General features: G+C 42.1%; 1 pseudogene; it reads left to right on the top strand.

Moving 5' to 3' along the window:
- Positions 1–8617: 8617 nt before the first annotated feature.
- Positions 8618–9210, top strand: LOC126490688 (60S ribosomal protein L18-like; annotated as a pseudogene).
- Positions 9211–19277: the final 10067 nt, after the last annotated feature.

Here is a 19277-nt window from a genome sequence, read left to right as displayed (position 1 = left end):
ACAAATTGAAAAAGAAGAAGTCAAACTCTCACTATTTGCTGATGATATGATAGTTTACATAAGCGACCCCAAAAATTCTACCAAGTCACTTCTACAACTCATAAATACCATCAGGAATGTAGCAGGATACAAGATTAACTCAAAAGAAAAACCAGTGGTCCTCCTTTACACAGATGATAAATGGGTTCAGAAGGAAATCAGAGAAACATCACCCTTTACAATAGCCATGAAGAACATAAAATATCTCAGAGAAACTCTAATCAAACAAGCGAAAGACTTGTATGACAAGAACTTTAAATCTTTGAAGAAATAAATTGAAGAAGATACCAGAAAATTGAAAGTTCTCCCATGCTCTTGGGTAGAATTAACATAGTAAAAATGGAAATCTTACCAAAAGCAATCTACAAATTCAATGCAATCCTGATTAAAATCCCAACACAATTTTTCACAGATCTTGAAAGAACAGTATTCAACTTCATAAGGAAAGCAAAAAGTCCAGGATATCAAAAAGAATCCTGTACAATAAAGGAACTTCTGGAGGCATCACAACCCCTGACTTTGAACCCTACTACAGAGCTACAGTACTAAAAACAGACTGGTATTTGCATAAAAATAGGCAGAAGGACCAATGGAACCAAATAAAAAATCCAGATATCAATCCATACATCTATGAACACATGATTTTTGACAAAGGAAAAAAACATAAAATGGAAAAAAGAAAGCATATTCAACAAATGATGCTGGTAGAACTGGATATCAACATGTAGAAGAAGAAAAATAGACCCATATCTATTGTCATGCACAAAACTCAAGTCCAAATGGATCAAAGACCTCAATATAAAACTAGACACACTGAATCTCGTAGAAGAGAAAGTAGAAGTACACTTGAATGCATTGGCACAGGAGACCACTTCCTAAATATAACCCCAGTAGCACAGGCACTAGGAGAAAAAATTAATAAATGTGACTTCCTGAAACTGAGAAGCTTCTGTAAAGCAAAGGGACACAATCAGCAAGACAAAATGACAGCCTACAGAATGGGAAAAGATCTTCAACAACCCCACAACCCCTTTGAACAGAGGGCGAATCTCCAAAAATATATAAGAACTCAAGAAATTCATCATCAAAAGAACAAATAATCCAATAAAAATGGGGTACAGATCTAAACAGAGAACTCTCAACAGAGGAATCTAAAATGGCTCAAAGACACTTAAGGAAATGCTCAACATCCCTAGCCATCAGAGAAATGCAAATCAAAACAACTCTGAGATTCTATTTTACAACCATAAGAATAGCCAAGATCAAAAACACTGATGACAACTTATGTTGGAGAGGATGTGGGGTAAAGGGAACACTTCTTCATTGCTGGTGGGGTGCAAACTGGTATAGCCCCTTTGGATATCCAGTGTGGTGATGTCTCAGAAAATTAGGAAGCAGTCTTCCTCAAGACCCAGCATTACCACTTTTGGGTATATACACAAAGGATGCTCAATCATACCGCAAGGACATGTGCTCAGCTATGTTCATAGCAGCATTGTTTGTCATAGCCAGAACATGGAAACAACCTAAATGCCCCTCAACCGAAGAATGGATTGAGGAAAATGCAGTCCATTTTACACAATAGAGTACTACACAGTGGAAAAAAAATAATGACATCTTGAAATTTTCAGGCATATGGATAGATTTAGAAAACATCATGTTGGATCAGGTAACTCAGACACAAAGAGAGAAATATAATATGTACTTGCTCATAAGTGGCTTTTAGACATAAAACAAAGAAAATCCAGCCTATAATTCACAATCCCAGAGAACCTAGACAACAAAGGGGACCCTAAGAGAGACATGCATGGATCTAATCTACATGGGAAGTAATAAAAGAGAATCTACTGAGTAAATTGGGAGCATGGGGACCATGGGAGATGTTAGAAGGGGAGAGGAGAGGAAAGGATGAGAGTGGAGAAAAATATATAGCTCAGTAAAAACAATTAAAAGAAAGAAGGATATCCAAGAGGAGTTTCGATGAGGACCAAGTAATAAATGTGTGCCAGAGGCCTTGAACCAAACCAAGAGCTCATTGTGATAAATATTCTATGGGTCTGGATGGTTGATCAAAATGGGTATACTGTGTGGCACACCACAGCTTCCCATGCCACTAGGATGATTGAAAAGGTGTTGGAAAGATGGAGGAGGGAATTAGCTTTTTTTTTGGTTGTTTTGGTTTTAATTAATTTTTGGGAATACTGCAGGGATGAGGAGCATATAGGGAGGGACTGGGAGGTAAGTGGGATTACTGTACACGATGTGAAATTTCCAATGTATCAATAAAGAATTTTGTTTTTTAAAAATTCAGAGTCCTGCTTCTCATAGGCAAGAGGCACAATCAAATACCCAACTGATAGCTATAATAAATACATGGGGGACCTGGTGTAGACCCTGATAGACCCTGTGCTTGCTGTATTAGTCTCTGTGAACTCATATGCCCCCTGCTTAGTTGCTTCAAAGGACCATGTTCTCCTGGAGTTCTCCAAACCCTCTGAGTCTTACAATCTTTCCATCTTCTCTCCCACAGGATCCCTGAGCTCTGAAGGGAGAGGTTTGACAGAGACCTCCCACATAGATTCTCTCCCTACATAATGTATGACTGTGGGTCTCTGTATCTGTTCCCATCAGCTACTGGAGGAAGCCTCTCTGATGATGACTGGATAAGGTACTGATCTATGAGTATAGCAGAATATTTTTAGGAATCATTTTATTAATACTTTTCTGTTTTAGACTAACAGTGTTTGGTTTTACCCCAGGTCTCTGGGCTATCCTGTCTCTGGTTCCTGGTTACTCAGTGTTGGGTATGGGTTCTTACTTGTGGAGGGGGCTTTAAATCAGATCAGACATTGGTTGACTACTCACACAAGTTCTGTGCTACGATTTCCCTAGCATATTTTGCAGACAAGAGAGACTATAGATCAAAGGTTTGGTGGCTGGGTTGGTGTCAATGTTTCTCTTTTGGTGGACTACAGAGTACCTTTCCAACACTGAGGTTGTTTGGGAAAAAAAAAGGTCCCAAAGAGAGTGACACTATTAGGAGGTGTGGCTTTGTTGGAGTAGGTGTGGGTGGTCTTGTTAGAGGAAAGGTGATGGTTTTTTGTCTTCTGTTCAAGCTTGGTTCAGTGTGACACCTAGTCTACTTCCTATTGCCTGGGGATCATGATGTAATTCCAAAACCTTGTCTGCTCGCATGCCACCATGCTCCCTACCATGATGATAATAGACTGAACCTCTGAAATTAAAAGTGAGCCACCCCAATAAAGTGTTTTCCTTATAAGAGTTGCTGTGGACATGGTGTCTCTTCATAGAAATAGAAACCCTAACTGAGGCAGAAGATGGTACCAAGAACTGAGGTGTTGCTATGATAGACTGGGCCATGTTTCTGTTTGGGGGAATTTGGACTTTAGTACTTTGGGTTATGAAAGCAGTGGAATGCTTTAAGCACTGCTTAACGGGCTATGCTAGTAGGAGCATGGAAGACAGTAGTGCTAAGAGTTATTTGAACTATAAGGGACTGGCTTAAGAGGTTTCAGTGGAGAAGAATTTTACTATATTGCCTGGAGATTATTCTTGTGATATTTTGGTAAAGAAAGTAAGCTGCCTTTTGCCCTTGTTTGAAAAGTCTGCCTGAGGTTAAAGTGACAAGTTTTGGATTTATTCCATTGTCAGTGAAAACCTCACAACAGCCTAGTATAAACTCTGTTATGTGGTTATTAGTGGTAACTCTAATGAAGATTTATAATGAAAAGGGACAAGCAGAGAAAGTAAATATACAAAATGTGCAAGTTGAGGAGAAAAGAGGAACCAGGAAGTTGGATGATGTGGGAGGTCCTTCTGTCTATGTGTTGCTTTTATTGGTTAATGAATAAAGAACTGCTTTGAGCCTATGACAAGGATAGAACAGAACTAGGCAGGAAAAGCTAGGCTGTATGCTTGGAGAAGGAGGGAGAGTCAGAGAGGAGAAGCCATGGAGCCACCAGAGACAGATGCTGGGAACTTAACTCGGTAAGCCACAACCATGTGGTGATATTCAGATTAATAGAAATGGGTTAAGTTAATATAAGAGTTAGCCAATAAGAAGCTAGAGCTAATGGGCTAAGCAGTGATTTAATTAATAGTTTCTTTATGATTATTTTACATCTAAGCTATGAACCAACATGTGGTCTTTCTTTAATAGTAGGACAGAGATAAATCCTGTGATCAAAAAGATAAACAGATTAAGAAATAGAATAGTGTGGTAAGAGGACTTTTTTTTTTTTAATCCGGTCTATTTGGTGTTTTGTAAGCTTGTTGTATCTTCATATGCATATCTTTCTTTAGATTGGGAAGGTTTTCTTCTTTGACTTTGTTGAATATATTTTCTGTGCTTTTGAGTCGGACTTCTCCCTTTATCTGTATTATTCTTAGGTTTGGTCTTTTCATGGTGTTCCATATTTCTTGGATATTTTATGTTAAGATTTTGTTAGATTCAATGTCTGCTTTGACTGGTGCAGCTATTTTCTCTATTGTATCTTCAGTGCTTGAGAGTATCTCCTCCATCTCTTGTATTTTGCTGTTTATGCTTTTTGGATTGTAGATGGAGCGGTGGGCTGCGTTCCTGCCACCTGGCCACCTGGCTAGCTTATGCCTGAAATAATAACACACAAATTGTATTCTTTTAAACACTGCTTGGCCCATTAGCTCTAGCCTCTTACTGGCTAACTCTCACATCTTGATTAACCCATTTCTATTAATGTGTAGCACCACAAGGCGGTGGCTTACCAGGAAAGATCTTAACCTGCGTCCATCTTGGAGAGGAGAGCTATAGTGTCTGCTTGACTCAGTTTTCTTTCTCCCAGAATTCTGTTCTGTCTACTCCGCCTACCTAATTTTCTGTCCTATCAAAGGGCCAAGGCAGTTTCTTTATTAACCAATGAAAGTAACACATAGACACATGACCCTCCTCCATCAGTGGTTCCTAATATTTTTTATAATTTCCATTTCTATGATTCCCTCAGTTTGTGTTTTCTTTATTGTCTCTATTTTGGTTTTCAAGTCTTAAATTATTTTTTTCATCTGTTTGATTGCTTTTTCTTGGTTTTCTTTAAGGGATTTGCTGATTTCTTCCAAGTGGCTTTTATGCATAAAGCAAAAACAAATGAACAAACAAAAACCCCAAAAAACCCTTTAAAACAAAACAAAAAAACAGCCTACAATTTATAATCCCAGTGAAACTAGACAACAATGAGGACCCTAAGAGAGACATACATGGATCTAATATACATGAGATGTAGAAAAAGACAAGCTCTACTGAGTCAATTGGAAACATGGAGATCATGAGAGAGGGTAGAAGGAGAGGGGAGAGGAAGGGAGGGGAGTGGAGAAAAATAGATAGCTCAATAAAAACAATATAAAATGAAAAAAAAAGAAAACAGTGGGAACGTACTGTCTCCAAATCTGGAAGCTGCAAACAGACTGTGTGATGGTTGGTATTGACTGTCCACTTGACAGGATCCTGTCTCTGTGGAGATAAACCTCTGAACATATCCCTAAAAGATGATCTAGGTTACTGGAGGTCAAAAGAACCACACTACATGTGGGTGGGACCACACCAAGGACTGGGTCCTAAGCTGCATAAAACTAGCACTCAGCACTGTTCTCTTTTTCCTGATTTAATGGATTTAGCTTTGGTAAGGTGTACCTAAGGAAAAATTAACCATTTCTTTTAGTTTTTCCAATTTGGTGGAGTACAAATTTTTAAATTATGTCCTTATGATTCTTTGGATTTCCTTAGTGTCTGTTATGTTCCCTTTTTTGTTTCTGATTTTGTTATACTCTTTTTGTCTATTAGTTTAGGTAAGGGTTTGTCTATCTTATTGTTTTTCTCAAAGAATCTACTTTTTGTTTCATTGATTCTTTGGGCTCTGTTTCTATTTTATTGATTTCAGTCCTCAGTTTGATAATTTCGTGCAGTCTACTCCTCTTGGGTGTGCTTATTTGTTTTTGTTTCTAGAGCTATCAGATGTGGTGTTAAGTTGCTAGTGTGAAATCTTTCCACTTTTTTAAAATGTAGGTTTTAGTGCTATGAACTCTCCTCTTTGCATCGGTTTCATTGTGCCCTGTAAGTTTGGATTTGTTGTGTCTTTATTTCCATTGAACTCCAGAAAGACTTTAATTTCTTTGTTTTTGTTTTGACCCAGTTTTCTTTTCTTTCCTTCATTCTTCTTTTTTGAGTACATGTTGATTTTATGTTTTCTGCAACAAATTTTTATTAATTATTTGAGAATTTAATAAAATTTGCCCTAATCACACTTTCTTTCCATTCCTTCCAGTTTTACCCGTTTACCCCTTTGTCTCCCTCATCTTCACAAAAAAGGAAGCAAAAAAGAAAAGAAAATATCCTTATTGGAACATGGTCAAACTCCCAGTGGCCAGCCCCTTAAAGACAGTCGAGTCCTTCCCCAGCCCTTGCAGACAGCCATGACTGAGAGGAGCTGTACTTCAGTATCTTTGTGACAGTTTTGACGACTCTCTTCACTAGCTTCCTGTCTGTTGTTGTTTTGCTTTTTTTATTTTTTTGCCAGGAGAGGAGGAAGGAGAGGTTGTCACAGAGGCCTTCAATGTCTGTCATTCTCAATTTTGAGTTTGCAGTCATCAATACCACTGCAAAAGAGGCGCCCTTGCTGATAACAGCTGCAGCAGCATGGATCACGGACTTCCATGTTGTTTCTGGGACAGCATAGACCACTGACATCCACACGGCCTCTGGCAGCAGCATAGTCCTTGGTGATGGCTGTGCTGCACCATGGACCATGAATCTCTCCACATCCTCCATTGACAGCATGGATCATGGATATCAGCAGGGCCTCCTGAGGCAGCAAGGACCACGGATATCAACATGGGGACCGTGAAGGTCTTTACAGGAGGCTTAATCTGGAAAATGAACCTGTCATCATCTCCAAGTCATGTCTCTTTCTTCATCATGCAGCTGGACAGCAGGTTTGGTGGCAGGACCTGTGTGAGCTCCAGACTGGTGTGTAGCATCCTGTGCCCCCTACTTGTCACGGAAATGCTCCTTTGTCCTTTATGGCTGTGTCCTCAATCCTGCTGCATCTCTAGCTCTGCCTCTCTTCATCCTGCCATTTATTAAAGTGGCATTGCACTTTTTCCCAAACAGCTTTACATGCAAGTACTTACTGCAATTAGTCGTTGATCCGGGTCAAGGTTTCAGAAGCACTGTAAATGCTGGACTATGACTGAGACTCATTTCAGATATCCTGTTGTTGCCAGGAGTCAGGACGGTCTTGCAGCTGGGCAGGATTCTTGAGAGTTCCAGGCTGCTGCACACCTCTCTGATGCAGTCTGCCCCGATGGATCCCTGGGCATGACCACTGTGTTTGCAGTGGAGGGCAGCACCATGGCCCATTGCTTTCCTCCCCACCGGCAGGGCAAGATTCGGCAGTAGAAGCTCCATGCCTAGGGTTGGGCCTGTGGGCCTATTGGTGCCAGTGTCCTGGTGGAGGGCAACAGGGTGAGGTAGGTCCGGAGGTGGCCCGAGTCTCTGGGCATGCCAGGAACCATTCCCACTTGGCAGGGACATGCTCCATTCCCTGATGCTTCTGTACTCTCATACCCAACTCTGATTTGGCTTCTCCAGTTCCACTTCTCTCCTGAATGTGGCTCTAGTCCACCCTCTTTTTCTTCTCCTGCTGTCTAGGGGGTCAGCCCTAGGAGGCACAGAGCTTTGAGGAATCCGCGGAAGTGGCGTAAGCTAGACTTTTCTATCTGAGGAGGGTTTAGGAAACACTCACATACTCTCCTGATGGCTTTCTTCTTTATTTTTTCTTTTTTCTTGTGTTCTTTCTTTGTCCTTTCTCTCCTGTATGCTTTCTTTCTACAGCTTATATAATTCAATAAAGTTTTCAGGCAATACAGGAATTACAATGTGGTTACATTCTGTCTTTTAAGCAAATGATTACAATGAATACAAAACAAACAGTAAAACAGCATGCTTTCCATCTCCCTCACATGACTAAACATTTTATGTATTACAGGTGAAAATCAAATTATCCCAAGAACCCACATACATTCATACCCAAGCAACTTGTTACAGATTAACTGCAGGCAAGCGAAATATTCTTGTCAGGTCTTTTACTGGCAGGCTGTGTTTTGCAGCTACAAAGAAAGGGTCAATTGCTTTATTAATAATCTTAAAAGGTAATCTTGTAAGGAACCTTAAAGGAATCACAAACACAAACTTTTATATATGAAAAAGAATCAATCAGCTCTACTTACACACTCATTAATACTTTTTTAATATCAGGAGATTGAGGGCAGAGATGGGTATAAGGAATTAATCATCACTTTGATCATCAACCAATCCTAGCAAGAAAGGCATGACAGCTAATGATAATTGGGCTGCTTCGTTATTGCTCCCTGACCTTAACGAGTTCTGCATTAAACTATGTGTGCCTTTCTAAAACTTTAGATTGTCTTCTTGGGTTTTTCAAAGCCATTTAAGAAAAACATCTTAGTCCCGCAGGGAGCCCTTTCCCCGCCCACTCCGGCGGAGTTCTGTCTTTCCGGACCAGGCCCTGCAGGAGGCGCCATCATGGGTGTTGACATCCGCCACAACAAGGACCCGAAAGGTTCGGCGCAAGGAGCCCAAGAGCCAGGACATCTACCTGCGGCTGCTGGTCAAGCTGTACAGGTTTCTGGCCAGGCGAACCAACTCCACCTTCAATCAGGTTGTGCTGAAAAGGTTATTCATGAGTCGCACCAACCGACCACCTCTGTCCCTGTCCCGGATGATCCGAAAGATGAAGCTTCCTGGCCGAGAAAACAAGACAGCTGTGGTTGTGGGGACGGTCACAGATGACGTGAGGATTCTCGATGTGCCCAAACTGAAGGTGTGTGCACTGCGGGTAAGCAGCCGGGCCCGAAGTCGCATCCTCAAGGCTGGCCTTGGAGTCTCCCAAGGGCCGTGGCACTGTGCTCCTGTCTGGACCTCGGAAGGGCCGAGAGGTGTACCGGCATTTTGGCAAGGCCTCAGGAACCCCACACAGCCATACCAAACCCTATGTCCGCTCCAAGGGCCGGAAGTTTGAACGTGCCAGAGGCAGAAGGGCTAGCCGCAGCTACAAAAACTAACCCTGGATCTTACTGTTATTAAAAAGCTTTGGATGTTGAAAAAAAGAAAAGAAAAAGAAAAACATCTTAGTCTAACTTTGTTATTTTCAAAGCTTTATTTCAGCTGTGATGCACTCCAAAACCTTTGATCATCTCCCAACATTAATGTTAAAAGAATTTAAATTAGCTGGGCTACTGGAACTCAATGTTAGTCATTAACTTGAACTACCATTTATGCAGCTCCTTAGGTGAAAGTCACAGACCCAAGCTGTGAAACATATTCTTGTATTTATTTCTACTCATCAAAGCTCTGTATGGTTACCATTACACTATCATCATCAATTTAGATAGTACAGCTTAGGAAGGGGTCATCTTCTTGATAATCCACAGATAAAAATTCCCAGTAGAACTGGCTGTTTCCAAGGACTAAACACACTATATTACAGGCAGTGAAGATCTCCCCTCATCCCCTCACAACATGCTAGATACTGGAGGAATATTGCAGTAATAAGCATGTAAAGGCACAGGACATTCTGGGGCCTGTGGTCCCAAGGTCCTGCCTAAAGGAGCATGAAGTTCACTTGCACCTGCTGCTCCTCTGCTGTGGCCAATGGCCTTTCTCCACCTCCATTCGAGCACATTCGAGATGCATCTTCCCATAAGACCTGCCTTTTTAAAAAGTTGTTCTGGAGCTCATGTTCCTGCTACTGCAATCTCCTCTTGATGTCTGGTGGGTCTTTCAGGCTCCTTGGAACCACTCTGACTCAGTACTCATTCAGAATGTTTTCAGTTTCTATGATTCTGGTTTTGTTGAAGGTATGAAAGAATACAGGGAGTTATTTCAAGTCTGTTGAGACTTGCTTTGTGTCTGAGTTTGTGGTCAATTTTGGAGAAAATTCCATGAGATGCAGAGAAGAAAGTATATTTTCTGTACAAGTGAAATGTTCTGTAGATCTCTGTTAGGTCCATTCGGTTATAACATCTGTTAGTGTCAGTATTTCTCTGTTTAGTTTTTGTCTGAATGACCTGTCCATTGGTGAAAGTGGGGTGTTGAAGTCTCCCACTATCAGTGTGTGAGGTCAATGTGTGATTTAAGCTGCAGTAATGTTTCTTTTATGAACTTGGGTGCTCTCATGTTTGGACATAGATGTTAAGAACTGAAATGTCATTTGGTGGATTTTTCCCTTTGATGAGTATGTAGTGTCCTTTCTTATCTCTTTTGTTTAGTTTTGGCTTGAAGTCTATTTTGTTAGATATTAAAATATCTACACCAGATTGCTTCTTCAGTTCATTGCTTAGAAAATATTTTTTCCACCCTTTACCCTGAGATATTGTTTATCCTTGAGGTTGAGAGGTGTTTCTTGGATGCATCAGCACGATGGATCCTGTTTCAGATTCACTCTGTTAGTCTGTGTCTTTTTATTGGAGAATTAAGACCATTGATATTGAGATATCAAAGACCAATGATTACTGATTCTTGTTATTTTGTTGTTGTTGATGGTGGTGGTGGTATATATGTGTGTGTTTCCCTTCTTTTGGGTTTGCTGGTGAGATTATTTATTTCCTGTGTTTATGGGTGCAGTTAGGTGCAGTTAACCATCTTAGGTTGGAGTTTTCCTTTTATTATCTTCTGTAGGGCTGTATTTGTAGACATATATTGTTCAAATTTGACCTTATCATGGAATATCTTAATTTTTCAATCCATGGTGGTTGAAAGTTTTGTTGGGTATAGTAGTCTGGGATGATATCTATATTCTATTAGAGTCTGCAGCAAAATTCTCTATACCCCTCTTTCTTTTACAGTCTCCATTGAGAAATTGAGGGCAATTCTAATACCTTTATTTGTTATTTGGCCTTTTTCTCCTGCACTTTTTAATTTTTTTTGTTCTGTTTAATGTTCTTATTATTAAGGGGTAAGGGGTCTTGTTTTCTCTTCCAGTTTGTTTGGTGTTCTGAATGCTTCTTGTACCTTTACAGACACTTCCTTTAGGTTAGGAAAAATTTCTTCTATGAGTTTGTTGAAAATATTTTTGGGCCTTTGAGCTGGGATTTTTCCCTCCATCTTCTATTCCTATTATTCTTAGGTTTGGTCTTTCCATAATGACCCAAATTTCCTGTATTTTTTGTGTCAGGAATTTTTGGATTTGACATCTTTTTTGACCAATGTATTCATTTCTCCAATCACATCTTCAATGTATTCATTTCCCTGATCATATCTTCAATGGCTGTGGTTCTCCCCTCCACTGCTCTCTCTTGTGTTCTGTTTGTGCAGCTTTCCTTGTAGTTCCTGTTGGAATACCCAAATTTTTCATTTCCATAATTCTCTCAGTTTGTCTTTTCTTTACTGCTTCTGTTTCCATTGACAGGTCTTCAACGGTTTCACTCAACTGTTTGTTAAATTTTCTTGTGTTTATGTGAGGAATTCATTCATTTTCTCCAACTGTTTGTGTTTTCCTGGATTTAATTAAGAGATGTATTCATTTCCTCTTCAAGGAACTCTATAATCTTCATATAGTTGGTTTTAAAGTCTTTTTCTTTTGCTTTAACTATTTGGGAATATTCAGGGCCTGCTATGGTAGGATATCTGGGCTCTAGTGAGGAAATATTGCCTTGGCTTTTATCGATTGTGTTTTTAGGCTGGCATCTAGGCATCTGGGTTTGGGGTGACTATAGGTCTAGGTGCTAATTTCTGGGTTTGTCTTTACTGTGTGTGAACTTTGTTCCTTAGCTTCTGTTTTCTCTCTGAATTTCTGGAGACTGTGATGTCTGTGTCTTGCCTGTTTTAGTGGCCTGTTCAGCTGGCGTGTTTTCAGGGAGTGCCTGCAGTGTTGGAGACTGTGGTGCAGTGCTATGTGTGGGGAGGGAGGTTAAAAGACAATGGTCTGTGGGCTCCACAGGAGATGTGGTGGTGGTGGTGTGGGTGCAGCTGTTACTCCTTTGCAGCACTGGGAATGAGACAGAGACATTAGATTTGGGAGAACTGAGAGGTTGGAGGAGGTCTGTGGGCATCTTCCTGTTTTTTCTGGCAGCTGTGGCCAAAACATTTGTTTTTTGACCTAGCAGCATCTGCTTGCCCAGCACTGAGTCTCTTCTGCCCCCAGCCCTTTGAGCTCCAGGCTGTTTTATTCCCCCCTTTTGAGACTACAACTAATTCTGGGATTTGAATTTCTCTCTAAAGATCAATGTCCAGGCACTTTTGATGTTGGATTTGGTGAGGGAGGAGATATGATAGGCCATGTTTCCTCATCATGTTCTGAAGGATGTGAGTTAGGAAAGTCACAGCACTGGGTTTATTACTGCTGCTGCTGCTGCTGCTGCTGCTGCTGCTGCTGCTGCAGGGTTTAACCCAGGAGTAGGCATGGGTAAGGGTTCCATTAAATTATGTCCCTCAACATGCAGATAAACAGAAGAAGAGGGGTCGGAGAGATGGCTCAGAGGTTAAGAGCATTGATTGTTCTTCCAGAGGTCCTGAGTTCAATTCAGTAACCACATGGTGGCTCACAAGCATCTATAATGAGATCTGGTGCTTTCTTCTGGAATACAGGCATCCATGCAGATAGAACACTTCTCTGCCAAACAGAGGAAGGGATCAATTAGTGTTCCCATTTAACCATGGTTTTAAATTCTTCTCTAAACTCAAAAAGGAACATATTTTCGAAAATGTTCTATGATCTACTCTTTAAATTTACATCTATTATCTATCTATCTATCTATCTATCTATCCATCCATCATCTATCTATCTATCTATCTATCTATCTATCTATCTATCTATCTATCTATCTATCTCCTCCACCCCCCCTTCTCCATGTCAGTGTATTGCTGTAGATATTAGATTCCAGGAGAGCAGACCTTTCCACCTTTGGACTTCTTGACCTGTAGTCAGGCTGCACATGGTGTGGGGAGCATCTAGAGGTGACTTTCACCACGTGGAGTAAAAGAAGCAGAGAGAGTTACCAGGTACCAGGCACAGACTATATAGGTACTCTCCATGTGACCTTCTTTCTTCAATACTGCTCTGCCTTCTAAAGTTCCAGAACCTATCAAGGATCAAGTATTCAACACACATACACACATGCACACGCGTGCGCACACACACACACACACACACACCTGTGGGGAACATACTGTATTGAAGCTATTAAACATGGTATGTTTCTTTCAATAGGACTCTAAACCTATATATTGATATTTAAATATACATTTGCATCTACACAAATACTTACACCTGTACTTATCTAGAACTATACTGATAGTTCCTTTGTTGTCTTTGAGTAAACACAGCAGTGTGTCAAGATCTGGAAGAATCTGATTAGGCTCCAGTGAACGCCCCCATCCATAGATGTGCAGATTTATATGAAGATATATATGTGCAGTACACATTGGAGCTGTTAATAAAAAGAGGACAGGAAGTCAGGGGCGTTGGGGAGGCGGGTGGATCTGGAAGGAATTAAGGGGAAGAATTATGGGTGAATATGCTCAAAATACATTTGTAGGCAGGTCTCAAAGAATTAATAAAAACACTCTAAAGAACACTTTCTTGGATTTTTTGAGAATAGCTAGCTGAGGAGAATTGCTCATTTCAAATTCTTTCATTCTATTTAATCAGACAAGGATTGCATGTATGGCTTAAAACAATTTAAAATTAGAAGTCATTCAATCACATGTTTTTAAGATTAAAAAAATTAGCCACATGGTGCCTAAGGTAGCCAGGCAGAGTCTGGCTTCAACTCTTCCACAGCTGTGGGGTTTAAGGTCTAATCCTCTTTGTGGAGCTGCTGGATACAGGGAGATATTCCACTTGGTTCAATCCGAGTTCAGTTATTTTGAGCTGAATCAAAATGGAGAGGAGGAGGGCCCAAGAGGAAGGTGCAGAGAAAAGACTTGGATCCCCTTAGCGTTAATTCTTTGGTGAGTGGGTTCATGACACACACCCATGCTTGCTGAGAGAGCTTCAAATAGCCAGCTGCTTTGAAAGGACAGGAAAGAAAAAAAGCATTTCTTTAAAATTCTGTGGGCACAGGTCTCCAGCAGTGGTCCCTTCTTCAGTTCTTTTGCACAGGAGGACGTAAAGGGTTGAGGAATTTATCCGAAGCCCTCCCTACAGCCTGTGGCCAGGAGAGCCAGAGCGGAGCCTGCTCTACCTGACTCACTCACGAATCTTAGAAGCTTTTCAACACAGCCCGATTTGTAGGCCAATTTGCAGTGAAAGGGATGAACCTGGTTCCCAGGCTTGTGACGAGTGATAAGATGAATGAACCCCATTTTTCCAGGGTACCCCTTCAACCCTGGGCCCAGATCTCTGCAATCATACATTTCATACAACCTGACAGCACCTGGAAGCAGACTGATGGAGATGACAGAGAGCCACCCCCAGTCTCCTGCCATGTGTGCACAGCAGAGATTGCTAGTGAGTGAGCATTCTTCATTGACTATAGACCATACTTCACAGGGTCCCAAAGACTTGGGATCTCTGTCAGTGGGGAAACATCCATCATATATGAAGTAAGTATGGTGGCCACACATTTGAGAGCCAGAATGTCTAGGCTTGAATGCTGGCTTTATACTGTGGCCGTTTGACTGTGGCTGAGCCATTGACCTCCAGTGGAAAGTAAGACTAAAAACAGTGCCTACCTCATAGCAGCATAAGGTGATCAAATGAGTTAATGTCTTTGTCACATTTCTGTTGCTGTGATACAATAACAGATGCAACTAAGGAGAAAAGTGGTTTATCTGGGCTCAGCTCAGGTCACCAGCTACCATGGCTGGGGAATCTTGCAGCAGGAGCTTGGGGCAGTTGGTCAAGAGCAAGATGGATGTTTGTATTCAGATCACTTCCTTCTTATTCAGATAAGCACCCCAGCTCACCTCAGTCACAACGTTGTCAGCTTTCAAGTTTTGCTCTGTAGTCTAGCTTTTATTTTTTGTAAGGTTTGTTTTAATTTATATTCTTCCCATACATTTTTCTGGCAGTGTTGTGGCCAGGATACTTTCCAGAAGAAACTCAAGCAGGGAAAGATTTTTGCAGCTCACAGTTCTTATTTTAGGTCTTGTCGGTTTGAGACAAGGTCTCACAATGCAGCCTGGCCTCCAGCTCCATGTGGCTCATGATGACCCCAAACTCCTGATCCTATTGACATGGTCTCCCCAGTATTGGGACCACAGGCCTCCGTAGCCTACTAACTCAGTCTTTGAAGGGACTTCATTCAATCATGTAGAAAAGGCAGGTACAGCAGCTCGGTCCATGGTCGTAGGGCATGCAGCAGAGGCTGTTCACAGAGCAGCAGGTCAGGAAGCAGAGTGGCACCAGACCAGTGCCTGGCTGTGCCCTTCTGAGGCCTAGCCCTAGTGATCCCACCAGATAAGTAATAAGATAATATAGTGAGGGGCAACAAATCTTTCCCTGCTTGAGTTTCTTCTGGAAGGTGTCACTAGAAGTAGTTCTGCCGACTAGGCCTCATATCCTGAAGATGACAAAACCTCCCCTAAATAATACCACCAGCTGAGGAACACACATCAGAAATATGAGCCAGTGCCCTTTTCGGTTATCATGGCGGGGTTGATGGTTACTGTCCCACAACTTTCATCAGAGTAATGTTTATATGTCTGTATCCAGGTAAAAAGAGTTTTCTCTGTGTGTCCTCGCTATGTTCCATTCAAATGTTTTCCTCCCTCTTTTCGCCTGGAATTTGGTGTAGATCAAGCTAGCCTCAAATTCTCAGAGATTTGCCTGCTTCTGTCTTTGGAGTGCTGTATTGAAAGATGTATGCCACCATAGCAACCATTCATCAGAAATGAAATGAAAGGTACTAATTCAGGGGCAGAAAGGATGTTCTGTTTTGAAAGTTCACAATCTTCTTCTCTGTACACAATTTTCTGTGTCCTTTGCAGAAGGTGGAAGCATTTTTCTGGAAAGGTAATTTTGCCTGTAAGATTGGACCATCTGTGTGTCTGCCAGGGGATGGCCTGACTGGAAGGGATGTGGAGCTGGCTTTATGGAGACTAGGAGGGCTTGAGATGTGGGAAATTATTTTGAGTAACATACCTGGCTCCCCAGGACCATCCCAAAAAGTATCCTCATTAAGTGTACCATCATGGGTGGAGGAAGTCCTGCAGCCACCTCCTTACCTGTCCGCACTGACTCTTGGCTCTGATTTCCTTTCCCCTGCCCCTACAAACCCAGAGGTCTGTTTGCAGGAGAGAGGACAGCAGGCTGCCTGACAGCAGGCCTTTGATTGCTTCAGCTTTCTTCCTGCTCCTCAAACTCCCCCATCTTCTCTTCAACTCCTGGTGTGCAGTCTCCGGGCCAGAGGACACTGGTTACCTTCCTACTTGGTCATGTCTCTTCTCTCATCTCTTAGTGAGTGATGGATGGCTATTTTCTATCCTGCTGTGTGTGTGCATGTGCGCATGCGTGTGTGTGGTGTGGCGGTCAGAAATTGATGCTGATCACCTTCTTCAGTCACTCCACACCTCCACACGTCTTTCTTTCCTTCTTTTTTTTTTTTTTTTTTTTTTTTGAGAGGTTCCTCACTGAATTTAGAACCTACTAGTTGGCTAGAATGACTGGTCAGTGAGTCCCAGGAATCTGCTGCCAGTGTTCCCTGCCCCGTCCTGGGAATATAAACATATATCACTGTACACGAGTTATTAAAATCGTACTATTGTGTGTGGGTATGAAATGTGAGTGAGGGCACACAGATGTCATGCACATATGTAAAGATCGGGGGACAATTTTATGGAACTGGTTCTCTCCTTTCACTTTTACATGGGTGCCAGGATTGAACTGAATCATTGGTTGTATGGTCTAGTGAGTCATGCCAGTCAGTCCATCCTGGGCCCAGTTTTTACATGGATGCTGGGATTTAGACTCAAGTCCTCACACTCACAAAGTGCAACAGCACTTTCCCAACTGAACCCTGTTTCCATCTATCTCCATTATTTCTCGAGCATCTTCACATACATGAAGTAAGTGTTGAACTAGGATTCAGGAGACAGGATGTTAAGAAGTCATTTTTCCCTTACGGACCTCCACATCCTCAGCATTCAGAGAGAGTCATCCCTAGTATTTACTTCACAGTGACCACTTTGTGCCACCCTGGAGAACCCCTGAGGGAGGATTGCCATGCTTGTCATTTTATAGGTGGAAAAATGACCCTCCTCTCAGAACCGGTGTTCTCTCCAGGCCCCAGAATCTCCAGCCGGACTACCAGCTAAGACAGATAATGGCATGCCTTAGACCACAGTGCCGCCTTGATCAGTGAGCTCCATGGGAAGCGTGGGCAGACTGTATCAACCCTCAGAAAGAACCTAAGGACTCTTTTGCTTCTGGGGTCCAAAAGGGTATGCAAACTCCCCCCTCCCCAAACCCTCCAGCTTTGTTGGACATATGATCCCTGTCATAGCTACTAAATCCTGTCCTATTAGCACAAAATCAGCCACGGGCCAGTTGTTAACATATAGGTGTCCTGTAAAAGTTTATTGGCTAATGAGGTGATACGTTGTATGTTGGTCATAGTGTGCCAAATGCATGCTATGCCAACAATCACTTTTCTGTCACTTCCATAGCAACAAAAAACTGACACAGGCTACAAGTGATGTAACGAGAAGTCCATTTGGAGCATGGTTCTAAAGACTCAAGTTCAGAGTTACCCCTTTGTCTATTTGGACTCCCAATGTAGGCTGTGCAGCCTATCAGGAGTGTAAGCTGTGGCGATCAATTACTCTGAGGTAGCATGGAGGCTGGTGCAGTGGGGGAGAGAAAAGAAGAGGGCGAGGAGGACGAAGAGGGAGAATTCCTTTCAAGGCTCCTATCTGCAATGACTGAAGGACCTTCTAAAAAGCTCCATCTCCTAGAAGTCTGCAGCCCCTCCCAGGACCACCGCTCTGGAGTGTAACCCTCTGTGCTGGTATCTGGAGAAGACTAAGCCAGGCCATAGCACCAAGCCTTGATTTACTTCAGTGTTCTGACTTCCCAGATAAAGATGGAAGTGGAAATACAAAGAGAAGAAGTAATTCCAGGTCACAAATCTAGTTATTATAGCAAAGATTGAAACATATTGCAGGTGTGGAGTGTCAACTGTAAAAATGGTCCTGAGTCTTTCCTTCCCAGCAGCCACCTGGACTCAGCATCTACTTTCTTTGTCCTTGATTCTGGGCTCACTTTGTGAATTATTTTAGCCAACAGAACCTGGCATATGTGACATATGACAGTTATGAGTTGAGACCTTTGTGTATATCTCCTTTTCCTCTCTTGGAGTCTTTCCCAAGCATTCTAAGAAAATTTTGGGCTAACCTGAAGGATGGTTGATGACACATGCATGACCTTGGCTCAGTCAGCTCCAGGCAATCTATCCTGATGATGATTGAAATGACAGCCAAGATCAGCTGAGATTTGTCCAGGTCAACCCAAACACCTAGCTGCCTTACAGGAAAAGAGAGATGTTGATTTGGGGCAGTTTGTTCTACAGCACTGACTAGATGATGCACTGGGCCTCCTGACTTCCAGATCCTGGCTCTTTCCCCTACAGTTCAATTCTTTCTTTCCTTTCTACTTGCAGGAGCAGCGCCATCATGTTTAGGAATCATCCCCTCTCTTGAGGAGAGGCTGGCAGCCAAACTACTAAAAGTGCTGTGGCGATGAGAAAGAAAAGAGCTGGAAAGGGGGCCTCACTCTTAGGAGGTGTGGCCTCGTTGGAGGAAGTGCTTTACTACTGGGGTGGACTTTGAGGTCTCATATATGCTCAGATCAGGCCCAGTGTGATAGTTCACTTCCTATGGCCTAAGAATCAAGACGTAGGACTCTCAGCTTCTTCTCCAGCGTCATGTCTGCCTGCACACTGCCATGTCCCACCATGATGACAATGGACTGAACTTCTGAAACTGTAAGCCACCCAATTTAAAGTTTTTTTGTTTAAGAGTTTCCATGGTCATGGTGTCTCTTCACAGTGATAGAGAGCCTATCTAAGGCAGGTATTTACAGTGACTTCCTAAGAATTTCCATCTTAGTTAAAGTTTCTATTGCTGGGAAGAGACACCATGACCATGGCAACTCTTATAAAGGAAAATACTTAATTAGGGCTGGCTTATAATTCAGAGGTTGAGTACATTATTGTCATGGCAGTATGCA

Source organism: Alexandromys fortis, unplaced genomic scaffold (assembly GCF_014885135.2).
Source record: "Alexandromys fortis isolate MF-2015 unplaced genomic scaffold, M_Fortis_MF-2015_v1.1 scaffold_238, whole genome shotgun sequence".
In the NCBI taxonomy this organism is placed as follows: domain Eukaryota; kingdom Metazoa; phylum Chordata; class Mammalia; order Rodentia; family Cricetidae; genus Alexandromys; species Alexandromys fortis.
This window is presented reverse-complemented; position numbering and strand designations above follow the sequence as displayed.